The sequence below is a fragment of the Pyrgilauda ruficollis genome, unplaced genomic scaffold (assembly GCF_017590135.1).
Source record: "Pyrgilauda ruficollis isolate IOZ18807 unplaced genomic scaffold, ASM1759013v1 scaffold27, whole genome shotgun sequence".
In the NCBI taxonomy this organism is placed as follows: Eukaryota; Metazoa; Chordata; class Aves; order Passeriformes; family Passeridae; genus Pyrgilauda; species Pyrgilauda ruficollis.
Genome location: NW_024524044.1, coordinates 4,998,228 through 5,011,014, shown reverse-complemented (window position 1 = coordinate 5,011,014; position 12,787 = coordinate 4,998,228).

Below are 12,787 nucleotides of genomic sequence, written 5' to 3'. Positions count from 1 at the left end.
AATGGAGTCTGATAGGGTATATCATTGCTCTCTATAAATACTTCTGAGGTAGATAAATGCTAAAGAAGGAGAAAGCTATTTAAACTAAAAGACAAGGTTGACACAAGAGCAAATGGGTATAAATGGGAAAACTTAGGCTGGAGATTAGAAGAAAGACTGAGGTTCTGGAAGAACAAATCTTACTAGTTTAAAAGTGAGACAAGACAAGTACATAAGACATGTTTGTGTAAGAATAGGAGGGAAGTTGTCAAGATGACTGAGAAAATCCTTTCTGCTCTCTTCTCAAATCTCGCCTGTATGACCACCTTTATCTCCGATATTAAGAACTCAGAAAAACAACCAGAATGTTGTTGTTTTATTGGTAAATAATAAAAGACTGTCACTATTGATTAGTTTGGTCATTCAAAATGCAGTATATATCAAATTCCAGATTAATGATACATAGAAAACCTACTAAGTCTGAAGTCCATGCTTAACTTGACTCTTTACCTCTGTAAAAGCAGACACAATAAAATAGGGTCTTTCAAGGAGTATTCTATCTTAATGTTTTTGTGAAAACAGTATTGTGTAACTGGGAATCCTGAGAGCAAAGAAAGGGGAGCCAGAAGCTAGATCATTTCGTTCCCTCATTTAGGGAAAATTTTACCAAAAAACCCAACCTAGAGAGAGATTTAAAATTCAGTACATCCTGCAAAGACATGTCCAACTCCTTCAGACTTTCTTTTTTGCTATTCTGATCTGATATTGTTTTCAGTCCTTACAAAACACCTTTACACCTTACACAAATTTTTTTTTAGATTCCTTCTGTATCCAACACTTGCCCATTTTTTTTTCCCTACTAATTTTTTTGTGGGGGTTTATGTCCTTTATTCTTTTCTTTTTTTAACTCCAAAGTAAATTTTGGGACTTGCAGTTGCCTTTTTCCCACCTGTCAGTAAAACAGCTTTTATGCCTAAAATGATTTTGTTCAGTAAGATCGTTAATTCCTTAGGATGAGTACAGTCCACTGCTGCAAATGTTGCATTTCCTAAATCAAAGGTGTCCAAGTTTCCCCTGACAATAAAGCTTGACAGGGCTGTAGTTACTTATATGAGTTAACAAAATATTGTGGAGCAGCTCAATTTTTTTTTCCTCATCTGCTCATTTTCTTCTTTCTTTGGTCATAAATCTTATGGTACCTTCTGCTGAGATTTGAGAATACACTGTGCTTCAAGACCACTGACATGTACAAGTGAAATTTTGAGTATGTGTAAATAATCGAAAGCATTAAATTACTTTGTCCTTAAAAAGAGGGTCATAAAAAAAAAAAAAAAAAAAAGTAATGTGCAGGTCCGGTTAACAGTCCAAACAAAATAATTTCTTTTTTCAGCTATATCTTTTGACAATCACTTATGGAAAATTCTTTCCAGGTTGAAAAGGGTGCTTTTTGTTAGGTTTGTTTTTATGTTCCAGTTTGTTATCATGACTATTTGTTGTTGTGAGTTGACCTTGACTAGTGACCAAGTGCCCACCAAGCTGCTTTATCACTTCCCCTCCATCAACAAGACAGTGGAGAAATAAAAAAACAACAAAAAGGTTATTGGTTGAGTTCAAGACAAGGAGACTGCATACCAATTACCAACACAGGCAAAACAGACTTGACTTGGGGAAAATTAATTTAATTTATTGGCAATCAAGTATAATTAGAACAAATTAGCATAATAAATACAAATCGAAATACTCCTTAAACCCACATCTTCCTTTTTCCCAGACACACCTTCACTCACAGCTTTTCTATATATAATCTTCCACCTGAGTGGAGATGGGGAATGAGAGCATGGTCAGATCATTATACCTTTTCTCTGACACTCCTTCCTCCTCATACATTTTCCCTGCTCCAGCTTGGGTTTCCTCTGACAGAATACAGTCATTCATAACTTCCAGCAGTGGTCCTTTCCACAGGCTGTCTTTCTTCATGAAGCATGGGTACAGCATGGGTCCTTTTCATGGCACACAGTCTTTCAGAAATGGAATGCTCATATGTGGGCACACCCCGGGGCTGCATGTCCTTACAGAGAACCTGTTTCTGCATGGGTCCCTTTCTCCATGGGCCACAGGTCCTCTCAGCCTGCTGCTCCAGCATGGGTTTCCCCTGAGCTGCAGCTTTCTTTCATGGCTGTGCTGGCATGAAGGGTTCCACAGACAGCAGTGTGGATATCTCTTCCACTGTAGCCCTCCACGAGCTGCAGGGGCTCAATGTGTGTTACCATAGTCCTTACCACAGGCTCAGGTGAGAAACTCTTCTCCAGTTCCTTGAACACTTCCTTCCCACTTCTTCTCAGGCCTTGATGTTGGCAGAGCTGTTTCTCTCACTTATTCTCAGTCCTTTCTGTTCTTCATTTTTATTTCACCCTTCTTAAATGTGTTGTCACTGAAGTCCTACCTGTGTCACTGATGTGCTCAGCTTTTGCCAGTGGTAAGTCCATCTTGGAGCCAGATGAAAATGGTTCTGTCCACCACACAATTTCTGGTGTCTTCTCACAAAAGTCACACCTGATACCAAAACCTTGCCACTTGAAGCAAACACAGCAATATATTAAAAACTCCTATGTTTAGTATGATTCTCAGGAAGTATACATAACACTGCCTAGAATTTCAGATGCAAAACTCCTTTTTTTTTCTTTTCTTCTAACTTTTGAGACATATCTATTTGCAATTGAACATATTGGTAAAATAGACTAACTATACCATAGCATATGCTCTGTAAAGGTCAGCATTTAAAGTTTATCAAAAAATACAAAAAGAGAATATAGCCCAACAGAGGTTAGATCATGGGTCCATGTGGCACATTATTTAGTCTGCAGTGAGTCCAGTCCAGATTCAACCCAGTAGACTTAAATGGACTTCTGGAAAAAAAGTCCATTACCAACCAGTCCACCCAGTGCAAGTTTATATGACATTTCCCTAGAGTACTTTCCCTGTCATTTTCTAGTAATTCAGCTCAGGGACTTTGCTGAGCCATGTGATTTGCCTGATATTTGTGATTTGCCTGCTTTGTGATTCTCAGTGTAATCCTCTTTCAGGTACTTTGCCAATCTTCCCTTGACCTATGCAGAGTTTTATACACACACTGTCCTTTGATACAGGGTACCTGTTACGATACAGTTACTAAATTGTTGGAGAGACACCTCTGCCCAAATTAAGGTGTAAATGAGGCCATATGCTGAAGTCAATAGTATGGATTTTATTTAACAGTTAATATGATGTAGACAGAGACACATAGAAATAAATAGAAAGAGAAAGCAGGAGAACAGAGAAAAGTAGTCACAAAGACTCCTTTTCACCACTCTTCTCTTCTGATCCTCTTCTTCTGGTTTTGGTGGTGAAGGTCACACAAATATAGAGTTCAATGGATACATTTGGGGCAGGTAGGAACGCCAAGGTACTTCCCCTGGAGGGGAGAACAATTTTACACCGTCTTTTGCAACAGACTCTGGATCTGTTGCATCACCTATCATCACATGAAGTGCTCTGGTGCAAGGCTTCAGGAATGAGTCTGGGGAGGGCGTTGGGAACCTCTGATGGTTTATGCCACCTCCTCAGCCGCCTCTCATGTGAATGTCCATGTGTATGTGGCCTTCCCAAGGTAAGGGAGTTTCACAGCTAGTGACAGGTCACCACTCTGATGCCACCCCAGTCACAACAACCTTTTGTGCCTGACCCGTGAGCCCATTGCTCACATGTATGATGTGTTTATTCAGTTGAGTGCTAGATGTTGTGTCCAGAAGGATACTATAGATACAGTATCAAAAGCCTTACTGAAATCCAAAACTATTACATCAGCTGGTTTCCCTTGATCAGCTAGGTGAGTTACCTTGTCATAAAAGGAAATCAAGTTTGACAAGCAGATCTTTCTCCTTATGAAGCCATGCTGGCTGCGACCAATGACTGCACTGTCCTTCATTTGTTTTTCAATACCTCCCAGGATAATCTTCTTGAGGATAATCCTCTTTACTCTGATTCAGTACCTTACATACTTTTTTTGATGTATCACTTTTCAAGACATCTTATCAATATTTGGCCTTTTAAAAAATCAATCACTCAACTACATCCCTATATTCACATTAAAAGAACACTTTGGAAGAAGCAAATTTCTTCACCCTGCCCATCAGAATATTCTGGAGTAAACTAGATTGGACTCTCGTCTAGCATTTTGTCCCCAGATATGTTCCAGCTCTGTTTTGGTCAAGAATGAGGAAAGCAATGAGGTCCTTGGTTACTGTTATTTTAATGAAAGACTTCAATTATATTATTGTAATCTGTCATCCTTAATTAACATTAAATCACATAAAATTAAAAAAAAAAAACAGCTACTAATGCTGAGTCAAACTATCATGATAAACTTTCCTGTCTTCTCTAAACAATCCTTCATAAATCCATACTAAGTAGTAGGCTAAATTAACTACATCAGAAAGTCACTTCAGAATGAGAATTCATTAAAGACAGTGACAACTTAGTGGGACACAATGCACCACTCATTTCAAAAGCTTATTGAGAAGCCTTACTTGATCAAAAAGTTTGTTTACTTGGGGAATGGGTAATTTAATTATCTATTTTCCTGACAAAAGGCATCCCTGTTGACTAGGTATTAGCATATAAGGAATTTATTAGTTCACTTAATCTAACAGCCCAACGTCAAAGAGACCTTGCCCTGTAAATAAGCACTGAAAACTCACAAACCAAACAAGAAAACAGGCAAAGGTTGAAAGACGAAAGAGGACATGCTGCTGAAAATCTATTTTCCTGGCATCAATTTTGCTGAAGTATAGCCTTCCTCCACTGTGCTGAAGGAAAACATTTACCTTTGTAATACTGTTTGAAGTGCATATATGAACTTTTTGAAAGTTTGAAACAAGGCAATGTAAGTTATTCTCTCCTGTCCCAAGGAAGTACTGTCTTTGTCATTGTTGCTGCAGTCAATTGTCTATCCCACCACCTGCTAGCCGCCTCCTTAGTGAGCAGAGGACTGCTGGCAACTACTTCAAATCTGGAAATGGACTGAGCTATTTCTTGATTATTTTTCATGACCAGTCCTCAAAGCTTCTTGCTTGCCCAAACTGTAGCTGACGGAGCAATAGTGAATCATTTGTGAGCCCTGCCTCAACAGATATCCCATCTTCCAAGGCAAATTTTCCATTGACCACAACATGGAGACATTATCGAGATGAGTAATATGACTGGCAGAGAAAGTTTTAGAGAAGGCAAAATAATGTTTCTGTGGGACAGAGCCTGGAAAAGTGCTGTGTTCAAATGCATAGGAGGTAACCCTACATGGTGGACAGAGGGAGTAGGAAGTTCTCAGGTAAGCAAAATCAACGAGTTCTGGAATTACAGAATCCTGGACTCAAATAACGATTAAAGGAGATGACTGAATTTTTTTTTTTTGCAAGAAATTCACAAAACAAGAAAAGGCAGGATCCTTCTGTGGAATTTTAAAAGTGAAAGTGATATGGAAGAAAAAAAATTGTGAGAGGAAAAACTCAGTGTATTCCTTCTGGGATCTCTGCCGAAAACATCCAGTAGCCTTAACCTTCAGTTTAAGTGGAATGCTTTACTATTTTTCTTGCTGTGTGTCTTTGTCAGAATTATTCTTCCTTTGCCTTTGTAATCAAAGGGGGTTTTTTGCAAAAACCTCTGATGTTTTAAAGCCAAACAGCCAGATCTCTATGGATTATGAACTGATCAGTAGAATTCACAATCTGTTCTTGTTCTGTGGAGGGACCCAAGGAGCTGCTTCGAGGCACACATACATCACACAAATGACAATGTTCCCTCACCATACAGTAGCTTCTGCTGTAACTGGCACAGCCATGGAACAGAGCATTTGGTCCACTGCAAAGGGAGCAATTTCACACAGACTATGGATGTTGCCAAGGAATACTTCACTTTTAGAATGCCAACATAAATCTGAAAGTCACCAAGCAAGTATTTATGCAGTTCAAATAATTAATTATTTGGATGAAAGATCATAAAATAAGTATATAAGCAAGCAAATATAATCTCTGCATTTAAATCAACTTATGATGGCTTTAAAAATATTTTTAGAAACATTTAAGCATGATTAAATTATATCAAGTATGGAATAATGCCATAAAATACAGATACAATCAGTAGTCAAATAATGCTTCTTACATTTGGTAAGGGAAGAAACATAACACAAACAAGTTTGCAGACTTATTTTTTTTTAATCTTGGAGGTGTTTGTGCAAAATTGAAAAATATTTTATTTTTGTGTGTTCAGCATGTGAGGAAGATAACTTTGCCCGTTGAAGTTTCCCTGAAAATAATGCCAGTATCAGCAATCATTTGATTTTTCAAAGACCTTTTTTCACTTCACTCTTCAGGAAAAGTTGCCTAAGGGGGTGATCTATAAAACATAAATAACAAGTTATTTTGTGCAAATGCAGCATTTATACATTCTGCATAATGTGAACACTAACTTATGGTAGGTATATTTTAATATTGTTCTCTTTTAAATGAGTTTTGTGCTTTGGTTTGGGTTGGGTTTTGGGGTTTTTTGCAAGAATATTTGGTAGCTGTTTAATTCTGAGACACAACAAGATAAAATAGTGTTTTGGAAGATAAAGATTAAAGAATATATATGACATTTAAAAGAATATTAAATGCTAATTGTGGACATTGGTTATAAACAATTACATATAAATTCAAAAGAAATGTTTAATAATAGACTGCATGGTAGGAAGGACAAAGACTGAATACTAAGGGGGGGTAATAAAGGGGTTAAGGCCTCACCTTTGTCATATCTCTGCTTTTTTTTCTTTGTCTTTATAATGTTTTTCCAGTTGGTGCATCTGTCTAATTGCAAACAGCTGCTGGCAGGATAACATATTTAGCTGTACTTTAGCAATGCAATGGCAAATGCTGATATCTTTTACTGCAATTATCACATATCCTCATTCAAATAACCTTTCAGTGGGTTTGGCGTTTGATCTGTTTTAAGAAGTCCTAATATAATTCAGGACAATCTAAACTGTGATTTAAAAGTTTCACAGTATTCAAAGAACAATTTGTGTCAGTTTCATTCTGTTTTTCTTATACTTCAGTATCTGACAACAATTCCTATATTAAGCACTGACAACATGCTTGTCCTCTTCTTTTTTTCTTTTTTTCTTTTTCCTTTTGTTTTATTTTGTTTTCTTTTGGTTTGGTTTGGGGTTTTTTTAATTTTATTTTTCTTTTTTCTTAGTAGAGTGTGCATGTTTGAGAAAGAAAGGTGTACAGTTAGATGCAGTCCTGATATAATTAATATTTCAGTTATTCTGGAAGCATGAAACAAATATCTGAAAATGCTTTATTCTTCAGAATGGCCACATGCTATATTGCAATTGAATTCCCTTCATAAATGTGGTAACTCCTCTTACTGCTTTAAAATTATTTAAGACTATCACCTCCTAGCCTTCATTTCAAAGAAGAAATTTTCTTTCAATAGGCTGAATGCCATCTTTGAGTGTAAACCATCTATCTGTAGTCCTCTTACTGCTGATACAGTAATTAATGCATTTATTGTGCACAGATTTATAAAATATTGCTAAATAAGGTGGCTGGTTACACAGGAGGTCAAAGTCCAAACCTGAAAGCACACATCAATTCCATTAATTTATTGGAAAAATTAATTTCACAATCCTTCCTCTGAATTACCTTAAAAGTGCTGTTTAACTTCAAAAAGATCCAAAGCTGCTGTGCTGTCTTGCAGGTCACAGTTACAGTTTGATGGTCAAGGAGTGGCCTTAGCAATGCTAAGGTAGACTAAATCTCCAAATGAATGAGTTTCATGACAGACAGGCTAATATAAAAAAATCAGGTTGCTATACAAATTTTGCTTTACACCACAAGTTTCATAAAATAGAACTCAAAGTTGAGCACATTGGGAATGACCATCTGTGCCACTTACAGGCATCAAGAAACAGTAAAAGAGGGAAATAAACTACTATTCACTCTACATTTCTGGACCTGTGTAGGGCAAGAGTGAATTAATTTTACAGTTAAGGTAAAGTTCAGTGTCTGAACTTTCAACTGGAGTAGGGATGGACAGGAAAACAAAGGATCTTTTTTCTTAGTAGGGAAAGTATCCTTTTTACAGGGATCAGGAAATCATAGAAATTTCTTTCTTGAATTCATGTCTGTGTATTGACTGACTGTGTGTTGTGGTTTAACCTGGAAAGCAGCTAAACACCACACAGCTGTTTGCTCACTCTCCTCCAAAAGGATAGGGAAAAGAACTGGAAAAAAAGTGGAACTTATGGGTTGAGATGAAGAGGGTTTAACAGGACAGAAAACAAAGCGAAAATACAAATCCAATACACAGCACTGTACCACCTACTAGGTAAAAAAATTAACTCTACCAAGCTGAAATCAGGATTCTGTGGTATATATTAGGTCCAGGATGAGAAAGGTAACCATCAAAAAACCTACACTTACTTGAGCTAGAATCTATGTCCAGAGTGAAATGTATTACCATTATTTTTTCAGAGTCCTGCTTTTAGAATTTTATAGTGTTGTTATAAATTCTGTCTATTTGTTTGCTCCAGAAATTATGAGATTCAGAAAATGCCAACTATTTCTCCCCAGTGAATATATGCAGAATACATTAACTTTTGCACTGTGACTAGTGGTTCTGAACTTTCTGCTGCAATCTTTTTGCTAATAACATTGGCAAAAACCTAGTTTGGAACTGTGGTTTCAATGTGGTCCTGAAGTCCTATTAAAGCTATATAGGAAAACTAAAAATAACTCTGAGGACAGGAATGAAAAATGTCAATTCAAGAAATAGGGTAACAAGACTTTTATTAGCTAGCTCAAGCACAGTCTAGAAAAAGCATAAAAGACAGTACAGCCCACAACAAATGTACATTTAGAGATTGTGTCAAAACATAGTCTGTGCTCAAGCAGTATGGCTTGATTTGCTTACCGCTCTACCTTCATTTTGTCATCAATGCTGATGCTGTAATGCCTGTTACATGCTTTATAAGGAAATAACCCTTGTGCCAGGGCAAAATTGGGAAGGTAATAAAGAGCATTTCTGCACTGGATATATTCTCTCTGGTATTCACAATCACACAGATACACAGTCCAGGATTATTGTGAATTCCTGAGCTGCATTCAAAGTTGCCAGGCTGCTCACATCTGCCTTCATTTATTTGTAATTACTTTCCTGAACAATATCATCTAGGCAAGGAAATGGGGGCAAGCGGGGGGTTGAAAGTCAACAGCTTTGCTGATAAACACAGCAGGTGTGTATTTCATACCATTTTTGTAACCCAGACAGCTAACTCCCCTTTTCTGAAGTGGAACCCATAACATAGATTCAAAAGGCAGCACTATCTTTCATTGTAAAAAAACCCCTCTTTGTTAATATTTTAAGAGACTCTGGAGAAATAAAAATCTTCAACTGAAATAAGTCTTTTTTGTTCCTTTCAAATTTAAAAATCTTCATACCCTTTTTGTTGTTGAATTCACCATCTCTTGTTTACTAGTGTGCTCATTGAGTATGGTCTTATAATCTCAATTTGACATGTCTACTCTCCCAGAAGCCAGTTCTGTAATTTATTCCTAGTTTATTCCTTGCTCAAGAAGGAAAAATTCCTTGCTCATCTTTGAAAAATAACCGAGGTCATTTTCTACTTCACAATCAACTATAGCTAAGCCTATAGTGCTCCAGCATATATGCAATGATACAACATATATACAGTGCTTTAGCAAAAACATCATCAAGACATTTTTATGAATAAATATTCAAGCAGAAAAACAAATAATTTGGTTTGTTTTCTTTTTCCTTAAAGGCATTGTAGTCTGTCTAGCAGAGTCTTTACACTTCTTTGCACACACTACAAATAAATCATTCAATATGTGGTAGAAGACAGCTGGATGTGTTGAGTAAGATATTCAAATTTAAGTTTAACCTTCTGTATGGTAGGGAAAATAAATAAGAATTTTTCCCTTTTGTAGAAGCTCTGGGGGTTTTTTTGTAAATTGGCTGAATTTGTCCAATTGAGTGGAAAACAAGTGCATAGACAGGGAGCTCTTGTCTTTCTCAAAAGTAAACTTCTCCATGTAATTTTTGGCTAAACAGTAAGGAATGTCTGGAGATTCAGGTAAGACTGTCAGTCTGTCCTTTTTGAAGAGATATCCTCTATTCCATGCCCTAAGGAATTCTAATCCAGCCATTTCTTGAAGGACCATTTCTTAGCGCAGCTGACTTTTGTAACAGCTGATCAATACCTAACTCTGCAGCTGGTAAGATTCAGGCATCATATGAAATGTTCTGAGTAGACTTTTACTGGTGAGAAATCAGTGAAATGAAAATAGGCTGAATATTATTTTCCTTTAAACTGTACTTATAGCAGTGACTTTTTTGGTTTTGGGGTTTTTTTGCACAGCTGTAAAACAGAACTGTCTACTGTCTTGTTTTCCCCACTTCTCCAGAAGACTGTTTTTAGGTCCTTTTTTTGTTTTAACCTAAATCTCTGGAACAGCAACTTTCACACTTGTACTTTTCCATTAATTACAGCAGTGCTGCTTCTGCCCTGTCCTTGCAAATATTGTGCCAGTATTTTAAAGTTTATTGGAAGGCATTAGAAAGGGTTTGGCCATCCATGACATAGAGTATTACATAGGATGTATGTTGAATCTCTGTTGTTTAAGGACTCTAGTCATCAGTCTCTTCCAGTCTTCAGCTCTGAGAAGTAGCATTTTCTTTCATAGTTTATGTATATGTCTCAGAGCACATCCATATAAACCAAAATTATGCATGATCAAATGACAGAAACTGAATAGTTTCACAGGTAAAAGGATCTGTGTTCAGAGACACCTACTTACATTTCTCATGCAGATGGAATTATGCCTAGATTTTAGCCAAATGTAATTATGTCAGTATAGATTTTCCAAAGGTAAATTATTGAATTTATAAACAGTTGATTGAAAATATTTGGTCTATTTGAGGAAATAATAATAAATCGGGGTATTATTTTTTATTATTATTTTCTGTTCTCAGCAGTTAACTAATTTACCAGCTTTGTTTCTGCTATGTGACTCAGTGATTAAAAACACAGAGGGGAGAAATTATTTCCTTATTTTTTTTGTGCTTCTCTTCCAAATTATCAATGCTGTGCTTAAAATTCTTTCTGAGCATGTATTGATATGCTTGGGAATGACTGCTTTTGAAAAAGGTGTGTTACTAGGATTATTCACTACATATTATGCATATTTTTCTCTGTGTTATTCATATGGCCCCATTTCAAATACTTTAGTATTGCAAAGAGGAAAAAATTTAAAAAATATATAAAATTTAATTTAGTATAGAATCCAGTTCTTTGACAAGAATTCTGCTTACTACTGATCTCAGTGCTTTCACAGTAATACAGGCAGGATTTGTTAGCATTAAAAACATTGAACTGAAACTTGAAAATATAAATACATTCTAAAAGATTTAAAAACCCCAAATTTAACCTACAAAATTCAAAATACTCTGTAACATTATGAAGACCATAATAACTTTTAACACATCCCTCTTCCTGAAATGAAATACCAATGAAAAATTTTATTCTACTGAACAAATCTGTCAAAACGGAGGATTTGAGAAGCTGTCAATTTACAACATATTTGTACAAGTGTGGAGTCATTACTGCTGTATATACTCTTAGATCCAAATCTGTTCCATACTATCACTGGAAATCTGTTTTTTCTACCATAAGATCAGCAAATTTCAAAAGCTGATCATTTTGGAGAGTAGAAAGCAGCACTTCAAACATCAGACACAAAGATGTTGTCAGGCTTTAGGAATGTAACTGCATCAGCCAATATAATTAACTTTGAGGATCATCTTGGTAACACCCTCATGAGAAACTCTTTAGGATGGTATAATTTCATTCTTTCATCTGTCAGGTATGACTGCAGCCTGACAGCTTATCTAGATTAGTACATTTGTGAACAAAAATAGCCCATCATAGTTGTCAGTCTTATTCTTTGTGAAATTCAATATATAGTAAAACCATAAATGCCAAGCTTAGAATGACAAAATCATGGAATGCCTTGGCTTGGAAGGGACCTTAAAGACCATCTGGTTCCAACACTCCTGCCATGAACAGGAACACCTTCCACTAGACCACGTTGCTTGGCATTCCATCCAACCTGGTCTTGAACACTTTCTGGGATGAGGCATTCAAAATTTCCCTGAGTAACCTCTTCCAATGTGTCACTGTGCACACAGTAAAGAATTCCTTTCTAAAATCTAATATAAACTTACTCTCTTTAAGTTTAGTCATTCCCCCTTGTCCTATCACTACATGCTCCTGTAAAAGGTCTATCTCCATCCTTCTTGTAGGCTCCTGTCAGGTACTGGAAGGCCACAGTTAGGTCGCCAAAATGCTTTCTTTCTTCCAGGCTAAACAATCCCAATTCTCCCAGCCTTTCCTCACTGGAGAGGAGCTCCAACTCTCTAACCATCATAGTGGCCTCCCCTCTCACTCCAACAGGTTCATGTCCTTCCTCAGAGGGGTCCCAGAGCTGGATGCAGCACTCCAGATGGGGTTTCACCAGAGTGGAGCAGTGGGGCAGAATGCCCTTCCTTCACCATTTGTGACACCACTTGTCCCTGACACCCATCACAATCTGAGCCATTGAACACTGGATGTGACTGTCCAACCAACTTCTTCTCCATCTAACATTCCACCTATCAAATCCATTTTTCTCCAGTTTACAGGGAGCAATGTCATGGGGGATTGCGTCAAAAG